Consider the following 13,357-nt stretch of genomic DNA (forward strand, 5'->3'; position numbering starts at 1 on the left):
TTGCTATCTTAACAGTCTATTGAAGACTCTAGTGGAACAATACTTTATCTGCCTTTCTGTCCAGAGAAAGGTAATTTATAACATAAATAATTCATGCCATCTTATGGGCATATTTTAGTAATTATTATATATAGGGAATTGTGTATGAGATCTAATTCTTAATTTCAAGGAACTTAAAACGAGGTGTGAAAATGATTCATGTACACATAAAACACATTAAAATATAACAAATAATGAACCTAATAGATCAAATATATCCCTCTGAAGTGATTTCTTTAAAAACCTGAAATACAGAAAACAAACTCGGACTTGAATTGAAATATTCAAAATTCTCATCATTGTAGATTTCACACCCTTATAATAGGTTTATGTTTCAAAAACCCCAGGTGGAAAGATAGATTTTCCAGAGTAAGCTCCCCAAACAGTATACAGATTACTTATTGCCAGAGATAATTATAATTCTTCCTTTCCTCTATCAGGACTATTCCTGGTCAGAGGATAAGATTTGGAAAACCTAGAGAAGAATACCTTTAGGGAGGTAGAAGACCTCAGATTTTGCACATAGAAGTAGGAAGGCCATTAAAATCTGCTGGGAGTCAATATTTGTCTTATAGTTAAACTATGCTACTGACTTTTTGGAGTAGGTAAATAATCAGCTCACTCTTCCCTGAACATCTCCAATCTAAAGGAATGGGGTAGTTTGGTGGAATAAGAATTGGATTAGGAGGCAAAAGACAATCATTTTGTTCATTTAATTAGTACTCATGACTGGCTCTTTGACGTGTATCTTAGTTGCTTTGTCAGTTAAATTGGAATTAAAATATCTATCCACGATGGTAGTTATGAATATTAAGGAAAGTTCTGTGAATACAAATGCCTTATATAATGCCTAAAACAAAATGTGTACCCAGTAACTATTAAAAAATATATACTGATCATGTATGAAGACTCTTTAATAAACAGGTATTCCTTTTGACCTAGAAAGTCTGCTTCTAGGGATATTTTCTAAGAACATAATCCTAAAAGAAGAAAAAAGTTTACTTGAAAATATGTTTATTGAAGACATACTTCTGTTAACAAAAATACTGGAAACAACCACAAGACCCCAAAAGAGAGAAATTATAAACTTCAGTTGATATATTATATAATCTTTTTTTTTTTTTTTTTTTTTTGCGGGCCTCTCACTGCTGTGGCCTCTCCCGTTGCGGAGCACAGGCTCTGGACGCGCAGGCTCAGCGGCCATGGCTCATGGGCCCAGCTGCTCCGCGGCATGTGGTATCTTCCCAGACTGGGGCATGAACCCGTGTCCCCTGCATCGGCAGGCGGACTCTCAACCACTGCGCCACCAGGGGAGCCCGATATATTATATAATCTTTAAAAATGATCTTTACCAAAAAAAAACTTTACAAAGTACTTATTATAATACTATAATATTATCTTATTATTATGCTATGACATATTAAGAAATACCAGTATCAAAAGCTGGATATATAATATGACCATAAATACATGAACCAAATAGAGAGTATGCATTGAAAACAACAACAACAACAACACTGGGGATTGGGGATTGGGGATGAATACCTCAAATTGTACTAGGAATTGGTTTTGTGTGAGAAGGTTATGGATAATTTTATTTTTTCTTCTACTTGGCTGTACTTTCCACATGCCCTATTCCAATTATTAATTACTTCCGTAATGAAAGAAGAAGTGTTGGTATGTGTTTTATCTTCCCAACAAACTAAGTTTCTTGAGGGCAAGAATTGTGTGATTTACCCTTTGAATCATAAAGTACCATCACGCCTAAATTAAGTGCTTACTAAAAATTTTCCAAGTGGCCAGTGACTGGCAGCTTTTTCCCTCTTCATTTCAGTTCTTTCTAGGACATCAAAAGGGAAAAAAATGTGACTCAATCTGTTTTGTTTCTAAATCACATCCAAAAGATTCCATACACATACCAAATTATGAGGCTAAAAACTAGGCTGTTATAAACTGTTTTGAAAGGGAAATATTATAAAAGAGTCAGTTTGCTAAAGTTGTGTGAGTAATGCAGCATGTGCAAGATTTGGCATCAACTCATACTCTGATAGAACCAGACTCCCAAAAGCAAACCACTTCTTGTCTTTTCCTCTCTTAAGGGAAGAAATATTATCTGCTTTTACTGAGGAACTAAAAGATGAGGTGAAAAAGAGTTGGTGGAGTATTTCTACTGAAAACCCTGTCCAACACTATGGTTGATAGTAATAAATGGTCTCAGAGCCTCCTATACTGTGTCCCATCTGTTAAAATGGCACTATGCCTAACTGCCAGATGGTGTACTGGCTTCACAGGGATGGAGGCGCCAAAAAGATGGCTTTAGAAGACATTGTTAATGCCACCCCCGAGTCCCCTGCCTCAGTTACAACTCACCTGTGTTGGTGCTCCTGTCACACCTCACACTGCTTTCATAGTTTCTAGAAATAAGTGGTTCCAAACACTTACTATGTCACTTCCTTGAGCTGCCTACTGGTTCCTGATCTTACAAAAGTTGAAAGAGAATACTAAAGTAGGGGGAAAAAAGGCTGAGAGTATCCAAACACTTGAAGTTGCCAACACCCACAGCAAGTGCCCGAGGGCCATTATAATCATATGATGTGTCAAACTCCATTATGTAAGGGTGGAATGTGTAGGCACCGCTTATTAAATTTAACCAGTCTCAATGAGAAGAGAGCAGCTCTGCTGCACGGGAGGACCAGTTTATAAAGTACAGTCACCCGAAAGAAAAAAAGTAGTTCTAGTGACTCAAAAAACAAAACAAAAACACAATTTTTCTCAATGGAAGTCAATGGAAGAAAAGATTATTTCAAAATGTATTTATTAATGGCTTAAATATTCCTCAAAACTGTTGTGTTAAGTACACAAGAAGAACCATAGATTCTGTCAGCAGGTAATTTTCAAAAAAAATTAAAGGTAAGTCTTTTACATTACAGATGTATCACTGAGTGTTAATTCATTAATTATGTGACCAGTAGGATGACAAAGTTAGTTCAGAGAACACTTGAGAAACTAGTTATATAGGCATTTAAAAACATGAACATTAATTGTCTAGGTAAGACACAAAGTTTGTTCAGGTCCAACAGGGATAATAAGACAACAACTTTCAGGGTGATCTTTTTTATACGAAAAAAATCTCCAAGCAACATGTAGCTTCAGAGCTATATTCTCCAGGAAAAGCAAATAATCCAAGGGTGGACTGTTGACAAAATGTCCCAGTATGTCACTGAAAAAAATATGCTGTTCTCTTTTTCATCTTATTTCTAAGATTAGGATAATTTTTCTTAATTCCAATGGATACATCAGAATAGAATCTTTTTGGGAGGGAGGCAGTTCTGGAAAATCATGAGAATTTTATTTAGCTACAGTAGAGATGGGGTGGGTTACCATTTCCCTGGGTTGCAATCAGTTTCCTTATAGGCAGTTAATCTCTCTCTCATTTTTTTTTTTTCTGGTGGTATTCTGTCCCATGGCATCCACAATCACCAAGGAGATCATGTGTATTTCATTCTGAATCCGTTTACCCCAGGATCTTTAATGACTTATTCTTATTGCAAATGTTTAGCTAGCCTCGTCATACATATTATACCAAGCTAGTATAAGCATTTTCTTACGTAAAGAAACAAAATATTTCCACATAAAATAAAATAGGTATTTGCTGATTGCATCCAGAGCATACATTCCTCTTTTTCTGTCATCTGCTCCACTAACTACTCCCTCTAAGATCAAATGGGTTTGGAAGGGATCTTAAGTACTACATGGGATTCAGGCCTATATAAGTCTGCCCTCTACATCTTGAACATGTGTGTGTGTGTTCCTGTGTGTTTGTACATATATGTGTTCACACATATATGAATGTATACATATGTACACACATATATACAAAAATACATATATACATACATAATTGTATATGTGTATATATGTAGTCATGTACTTATTTAGATAGCAATTCTAAGATTCTGGCTTTTCACGTTTATATGAGTTAAATCATTCATTCATTCCATAATTCCATCAGGTGCTATTTTCTCAGTTAAGTGATATTCTTTCCATACAGACATTGGGCTTGATGCTGGGCATATAACTTTGAAAATAAATGAAGACAGTAAGCCTCTTTCTTGGAGCTTAAAGTCTTGAAAAATTGAAATTGAAAGCCAAATTTATCATCTATCATCTGTCTATCTACCTATCAATCTATTATCTATCTATGAATAATGTGAAAATGAAATACAGGGTGCTATGAGAATGCAAATCAGGGAAAATAAACTACTCAAAACCAAAATAGTAATTTTCCCTGAAGCAATCACAAGAAAGCTAAGAAATGACAAATAAATAAAGTTTATCCAGGATCTCACGGGCCATGTTTGAAATAATGTTGGAAATAATTAGATATAGTTTTTATATCAGAAAGCCAAAGGCTCTGTCTTCCATTGCGTTCAAGAGGACAGTGATCCCTGTGTATCTTGGCTTTCTGCAGTGAATGACGGAAAACCCAACTCAAAATTGTTTAAGAAAAAGAGGAATTTATTGCCTCATATAATGGAACAGTGGTTTCAGATATTGCTTATTCTAGGGTTCAAATAATTTCTCTCTCTCTCAATTTTTAGGTATTGCCTGTTCGGTATTGGCTCCATTATCTAAGCCCACATGATTACAAGATAGTAGCTTATAGCCCCTGAGGTAGTATTCTTCCAGGTTTGAATCTAGCAAAAATGACCATTCCCCATCATAAGATCTGAGATTCAAATTAGACCAGCTCAGGTCACTTCCAATCCCTGAAATAGTATCACAAAACACTAGAAAATAAAAAACAATATTTATGCCCAACCACAAATCTATAATATTAATTATTAATATTAATATTATTACTTTTTATGGATGCATACTTTGATTGCTTCTCCAATATGACAATTCTGTAATATTTTCTACAGAGAATATAGAAAGCTAATTCAATGGTTTCTCTAGCACAGTTGATAACATTTTTATTATTGATAGATTAAAAATGTATCTTGGTTATATGATTTATTAGTAATATTATGTTATTTTTTACAGTTGTTGTCAAATATGTGAAAAACTCTTGAGGCTGTGCCTACCTTACTCACAACGAGCAATTAGTCCTTATTACTAGTTCCAAAATCCCATCCTGATAGCTTTCTGGGGCTACTTTTGGTACCTCTGTTTTAACCTGTGTTTCTCTAAATACAGAGGCTGAGCCAAAGTCTCGTATGTAGGTTCCTAAGTAGGAAATGATCTTAGAGGGCAAGAGTATGAGAAAAGAATAGTGAAAGGAAAGGACAGTAAGCCAATTGTATTGGACAGCACTGCAAGGGGCCAATCACACCCTTGGGAAGCATAATTAGATAAATCTCTGAATTATCTTCTGAGAGAAGAAAGGGGAACATATTTACACTGTGGATTCCATCTTCAACTAGTCAAGGGTGACATTTGGGCATTAACATCTCATTGCACATGCTTGAGTGCCAGGTTAATTCCCAAAGGTATCCCACACATCACTATGTTAGAGAAGCTCTGGGGTGGAAAGTGATACGTAAGTACACTGTGTAGGTCCAAGAGAGGTTTTGTCAGGTTATGCCTGTGCAAAGCTGGTCAAAACAAATGCAGAACAGGTTGGAGCAACAATGGCTGAAGTCAAAGTAAGGCTGAGAGGATTTGAAGAGAAACACACACACCCCATTTTCCTTTGTGGAAAAAATACTTAGCCTAGAGTTCATAAAATCACTAATTTTGGAATATTAAAAGGCAGGCAATGTGCATAGGTATTTATATTTAAATATATATCATATTTCAAGAATATTTTTCATCTGTGAAAAGTAATCATAATGAAATAAAGTGTTTTTTTTCCCATCTCTTTTGGACACATTTTCTGTATTATTGCTCCTTGTCACGTATGAGGAAAGTAAGGTCCTATCTTACCCCACATAATACCATCTTAAATAAATAATTAAATAATAAAAACAGAAATAAAGCTTTTCAAGGAAAAAGATTAAATTCTGAATAGAATCTAGCCAACTATTTCCATACCTATATTTTTATGGGTCTTCTTACAGCAGTATTCCATTGAAAATTCCAGTTCTCTAAACTGTAAATTTTCATATAATATTCTAAATACTTCTCTTTTGTGCATGCTTCTAAGTCTTCTAAATTTAAAATAAAGAAAATGTAATCATCCCCACTGGGTTAAAGATTTTTCTTAGATCTAAATGGACAATAAATTCCTAGTTGGAGAAGGTGATTTCCTGTCCTTGACTTATTTCTCAGCTGTTATAATCATTTGTAAAACAGATTAAGAAACACCTTTGACATTCTCCTATGGTTTTGAAATTGCTATGTAGCTATTCATCCTCCACACAGAAATCAAATGAATGAATTACTAGCATTTAACAAAAAATGAAATCTTCATGTGAAAAAAGCTGGGAAATAGTTGGAGAGAGCAGCAGACTGTAATCTAGTTAGTAAATAATAATGCAAACCACACTGCAATGGAAGTGAGAAGGAGAACAAACAGGATGGCCTGATGAGATTTCATAAAACTTTTGGCACTGAACAACTGGGAAAATTTCCTTGCCTATTCATATCATTCATATCAGCTAAAACATTTGCTATTAAGAAAAGCATGGATAAAATGGAAACTTTCTGTAGAGAGTTCAAATAGGTTTATTTGTTATGCAATTTTTTGCTTCACCTGGCATAAAAGCATTAACTATTTCAGGACACCAGGGAACCAGGTAAATTTACCAAATTTACCTTTGTAAGTTTTTATGTACAAAATAAGTAGGAAACTTAGCACTTCTTAAAAGCCACAGATATTTTTCTCAATCTATCCAGGAATATAAATTAATACATTTGTTCTTTCAAAACTATTTTAATTGCACAATTAATTTATGCTAATTTGGAAAATTGGGAAAAACATATGAGAAAAAAAATACTATTTGCCTATAACCTTAACACCCAGGGAGAATCACTCAACATTTGATAGTCTTCCAAACAGCCTTAATGCCTATACATGAGCGCACACACACACACACACACACACACACACACACACACAACACACACACACATATATACATGAAAATAGATCACATTACAGCTGCTGTTCTATACTTTGCCTATATGCTCCAAAAATCCTTTTGTATCAGTAAACAACAACCTTCTGTATCAGTACACATTTACTATGTGTATATACTATGTATATGTATACAACATATACACACAAACATACACCTACATATGTGTGTATACTATTTTCAAATTTATAAGTTAAAAACTAGAAATCTACACTAACATTTCAGAATAAAAAACAGTGATCTTGTTTTTGAAATAAAAATGATTCATTCTCATTAAAAAAATTCGTTCTAAGCAAAATTGAAAAGGACCAAAGAAAAAAAAGATTAATCCCATGACCTGAAAATAACCATTATTAACTTTGGAAAATCAAACCAAATATTTTTTAGGAATATATTCAAATAGAAGAATAGTTGGATAAATGTATATACAGAAGCAACTTTACAAAATGAGGTAATAAAATAAATATTATTTTAAATAAATGTATTTTCCTTAATTTTCCTAGAATTTAAAAGCAGAAAAAAGAGCAGGTAACACTGAAGGAAATGTTGACGCTTTTGAAAAATACTTTTCCACTGCAGTAGGTACTAGTTCCTAAAATATCTCTAAAATTTATAACAGCAGACTAGGTGATACAGAATGCATAAGTGATCTGGAAGATAGAATAATGGAAATCACCCAATCAGAAGAGCAAAAAGAAAAACAAATTTTAAAATATGAGAACATCTTAAGGGATCTCTGGGACAACATCAAGCATACCAACATTCGCATTACAGAAGTCTCAGAAGAAGAAGAGACAGAGAAGAGGGTCAAAGATGTATTTGATAACATTTTGGCTGAAAACTTCCCAAACCTGAAGAAGGAAACAGATATCCAGGTTCAGGAAGAACAGAAGGTCCCAAACAAGATGAAACCAAAGAGACCCACACTAAGACATATTAAAATTAAAATGGCAAAAGTTAAAGATATGGAGAGAATTCTAAAGGCAGCAAGAGAAAAACAAAGAGTTACATACAAGGGAACCCCCATAAGGCTATCAGCTAATTTCTCTGCAGAAACTTTGCAGGCCAGAAGGGAGTGTCACGATACATTCAAATTGCTGAAAGGGGTAAATCTGCAACCTAGGATACTCTACTCAGCAAGACTGTCATTTAGAATAGAAAGAGAGGTAAAAGAACTTCACAAACAAGCAAAGCTAAAAGAGTTCAGCAATACTAAACCTACCCTAAAAGGAATGTTAAAGCGTCTTGTTTAAGTGGAAAAGAAAAGGCTGTAACAAGAAGAATCTATAGGAAAGAAAAAATCCAGCAGTAAAAGCAAATATTTAGTAAAGACTGAGGATCAACCACTTAAATAAGCCAGTATGAAGATTAAAGGACAAAAAAAATTATAAAATCAACTATAACTACAATAATCAGTAAAGGCATAAACATGAAGATGTAAAATATGACATCAAAACACGAAAAGTGGGGAAGAGGAGTAAAAAATGTAGATTCTTTTACAATGTGTTTGCACTCAAATGACTACTGTTTAAAACAAGTAAATATAGTTATAGGTCAACATATATAAATCCCATGGTAACCACAAATCAAAAACCTATATTAAATGCACAAAAACTGGAAGGAATGGGACACAAGCATACCACTAAAGAAAATCATCAAACCACAAGGGAAGAAACTGAAAGAAGAAAATAACAAAGAACTATGAAAACAATTGGAAAACAAGTAACAAAATGACAATATGTAAATACCTATCGAAAATCACTGTAAATGTCAATGGACCAAAAACTCCAATCAAAGGACATACGGTGCCTGATGGGATAAAAACACAAGACCCATCTATTAGCTGCTTACAAGAGACTCACTTCAGAGCTAAAGACACACACAGACTGAAAGTGAGGGGATGAAAAAAGATATTTCATGCAAATGGAAATGACAAAAAAGTGGGGGTAGTAACACTCATATCAGACAAAATAAACTTTAAAACAAAGTCTATAACAAAAGAAAAGAAGAGAAGATGTATTACAGAATGATAAAGGGATCAATACAAGAAGAGGATATTATACTGATTAACAAATATGCACCCAGTACAGGAACACCTAATATATAAAGCAAATATTAACAGACAATAATACTATAATAATAGGAGGTTTTAACACCCATTACATCAAAGAACAGTTCATCCAGAGAGAAAATAAATAAGGGAACAGTGGTCTTAAATGACACAATAGACCAGTTGGACTTGATAGATATCTACAGTACATTCCATCCAAAAACAGCAGAACACACATTCTTTTCAAGTGCACATGGAACTTTCTCCAGGAGAGATCACATGCTAGGCCACAAAACAAGTCTCAGCAAATTTAAGAAGACAGAAATTATATCAAGCACTTTCTCTGACCACAATGGTATGAATCTAGAAATCAATTACAAGAAGAAAAATGGAAAAGCACAAACACATGGAGACTAAAAAAACAATGGGTCATTGAAGAAATAAAAGAGGAAATTAGAAAATACCTCAAGACAAATATGAAAATGTAAACACAACTTTCCAAAATCTATGGGACGTAGCAAAAGTATCTCTAAGAAGGAAGTTTATAGCAATACAGGCCTACTTCAAGAAACAAGAAAAATCTCAAATAAACCTAACCAGGCTTCCCTGGTGGCACAGTGGATAAGAATCTGCCTGCCAAAGCAGGGGACACAGGTTTGATCCCTGGTCCAGGAAGATCCCACATGCCGCGGAGCAACTAAGCCCATGTGCCACAACTACTGAGCCTGCACTCTAGAGCCCGTGAGCCACAGCTACTGAAGCCCACGTGCCTAGAGCCCATGCTCCGCAACAAGAGAAGCCACCTCAATGAGAAACCCATGCACCATAACGAAGAGTAGCCCCTCCTTGTCACAACTAGAGAAAGCCCACACACAGCAAGGAAGACCCAATGCAGCCAAAATTAAATAAATAAATAATTTTTTTTTATAGAAACCCTAACTTACTATCTAAAGGAATTAGAAAAAGAACAAACAAAGCCCAAAGTCAGCAGTAGGAAGGACATAATAAAGATCAGAGAGAGAATAAATAAAATAGAGACACCCAAAATCAATAGAAAAGATCAATAAAACCAAGAGATGGCTTTTTGACAAGATAAACAAAATTGATAAACGTTTAGCCAGGCTCATCAAGAAAAAAATGAAAGGACCCAAATAAACAAAATAAGAGATGATAGAGGAGAAATAACAACAGATATCACAGAGATACAAAATATCTTAAGAGAAGACTACAAACAGTTATATGTTGACAAATTAGACAACCTAGAAGAAATGGATAAATTTCTAGACACATACAACCTCCAAAGACAAAAATCAGGAAAAAATAGACAATCTGATCAGACTGATCACAAGTAGTGAGGTTGAATTTGTAATACAAAAACTCCCAGTAAACAAAAGACCAGAACCAGATGACTTCTCAAAGGAATTCTACCAAACATATAATGAAGAGCTAATACCTGTCCTTCTCAAACTATTGCAAAAAAATAAAGAGATGGAACACTCTGAAATTCATTCTGAGGCCACTATTACCCTGATACCAAAATCAGTAACAGGCCATTATCTCTGATGAATACACATGCAAAAATTCTTAACAAAGTAACAGCAAACCAAATTCAACAATATGTAAAAAGGATCATACAGCAAGATCAAGTGGGATTTATTCCAGGGATGCAAGGATGGTTCAATATTTGCAAATCAATCAATGTGATATACTACATTAACAAAAGGAAGGCTAAAAATCATATGATAATCTCAACAGATGCCAAAAAAGCATTTGACAAGATTCAACATTCATTTGTAATAAAAATTCTCATCAAAGTTGGTACAGAGGGAACATATCACAACATAATAAAGGCCATTTATGACAAACCAACAGTTAACATCATACTCAACAGTGAAAAGCTGAAAATCTTTCCTCTAAAATAAGGAATAAGACAAAATGCCCATTCTCACCACTTCTATTTAACATAGTATTGGTAAGTCCTAGCCATCACAATCAAACAAGATAAAGAAAGAAGGGACATCCAAATTTGCAGGTGAGAAATAAAACTATCACTATTTGTAGATGATATGCTTCTATGTATAAAAAACCCTAAAATCTTCACCAAAAACCCAGTACAACTAATAAATGAATACAGTAAAGTTGCAGGATACAAGATTAATACACAGAAATCGGTTGCTTTTCTATACACTAAAAATGACCTAACAGAAAGAGAAAGCAAAAAAAAAAAAAAAAAAAAATTCCGTTTAAAATTGCATCAAAAAGAATAAAATACCTAGGAATTAAACTTAACTAAGGAGGTGAAAGACCTATACCCTGAAAACTATAAAAAAACTGATGAAGAAATTTGAAAATGATACAAAAAAATGGAAAGATACACATGTTCTTGGATTGGAAGAATTAATATTGTTAAGATGTCCATACAACTCAAAGCAATCTACAGGGTTAATGCAATTTCTATCAAAATGCCCATGACATTTTTTCACAGAACTGGAACAAATAATTCTAAAATTTATATGGGCCCATAAAAGACCCTGAATTGCCAAACCAATCTTGAGAAAAAGAGAACAAAGCTGGAAGTATCATGGTACCTGACTTCGGACTATACTACAAAGCTACAGTAATCAAAACAGCATGGTGCTGGCACAAAAACAGACACATTGATCAATGGAACAGAATAGAGAGCCCAGAAATAAACCACAAACTTAAGGTAAATTAATCTATGACAAAGTAGGCAGAATATACAACAGAGAAAAGACAGATTTTTCAATAAGTGGTGTTGTGAAAACTGGACAGCCACGTGGAAAAGAATGAAATCAGAACTTTTTCTCACATCATATACAAAAATTAATTCAAAATGGATTGAAGACCAAAATGTAAGACCTGAAACCATAAAACCCTTAGAAGAGAATATAGGCAGAACACTCTTTAAAATAAATTGTAGCAATATTTTTTTGGATCTGTCTCCTAAGGCAAAAGAAATACAACAAAAGATGAACAATTGAGACCTAATTAAACTTAAAAGCTTTTGCACAGCAAAGAAAACCATCAACAAAATGAAAAGACAGGGCTTCCCTGGTGGTGCAGTGGTTGAGAGTCCGCCTGCCGATGCAGGGGACACGGGTTCGTGCCCCGGTCCGGGAAGATCCCACATGCCGCGGAGTGGCTAGGCCCATGAGCCATGGCCGCTGAGCCTGCGTGTCTGGAGCTTGTGCTCCGCAACAGGAGAGGCCACAACAGTGAGAGGCCCGTGTACCAAAAAATAAAAAAAAATAAAATAAAATAAAATAAAAAAAAATGAAAAGACAAACTACTAAATGGAAGAAAATATTTGCAAATGATATGTCCTATAAGGGGTTAATATTCAAAATTTATAAACAGCTCATACAACTCAATATATATAAAAAAAAGAACAACCCAATTTTAAAAATTGGCAGAAGACCTGAATAGACATTTTTCCAAAGAAGATATACAGATGACCAACAAACACATAAAAAAATTCTCAACATCGGTAATCATCAGAGAAATGCAAATTAAAACCACAATGAGGTATCATCTCACACCTATCAGAATGGCCATCATCAATAAGTCTACAAACAGCAAATGTTGGCAAGGTTGTGGAGAAAAGGCAACCCTAGTATGCTGTTGGTGGGAATGTCAATTGGTACAGCCACTATAGAATACAGTATGAAGGTTCCTCAAAAAACTAAAAACTACCAATGATCCAGCAATTCCACTTCTGGATATATATCTGAAGAAAACAAAAACTCTAATTCAAAAAGATACACAAACCTCAATGTTCATAGCAGCATAATTTATAATAGCCAATATATGGAAGCAAACTAAGTGTCCATCACAAATGAATGAATATATATTCTTTATGACATTTTGTGTTGCTTGTGTAAGCACCTGGCATTCAGATTTTTTTATTACAGCATAACCCAGCTTATCTTGATTAATATAACACTAACCTTTAATCCACATCTTCTCCTATTCTTAATTTTAATGTATCACTTGATAGGCTGGAGTTTATCATCTTTTTTTTTTTCAAGAGATCTTGACAGTTATCTTATTGCAACATCAGCCATGCTTGAGAACATCAGCCAACAACAGCCATGCTTCTGTTGCCTTTATAAACTTGGTTGAGTATGTAGTTACTGGGTCAAGCTTTCTCCCATCATTTTTAGAG

The sequence above is a fragment of the Aethalodelphis obliquidens genome, unplaced genomic scaffold (genome assembly GCF_003676395.1).
Source record: "Aethalodelphis obliquidens isolate GAN/ISIS:26980383/991018 unplaced genomic scaffold, ASM367639v1 scaffold2, whole genome shotgun sequence".
NCBI lineage: Eukaryota > Metazoa > Chordata > Mammalia > Artiodactyla > Delphinidae > Aethalodelphis > Aethalodelphis obliquidens.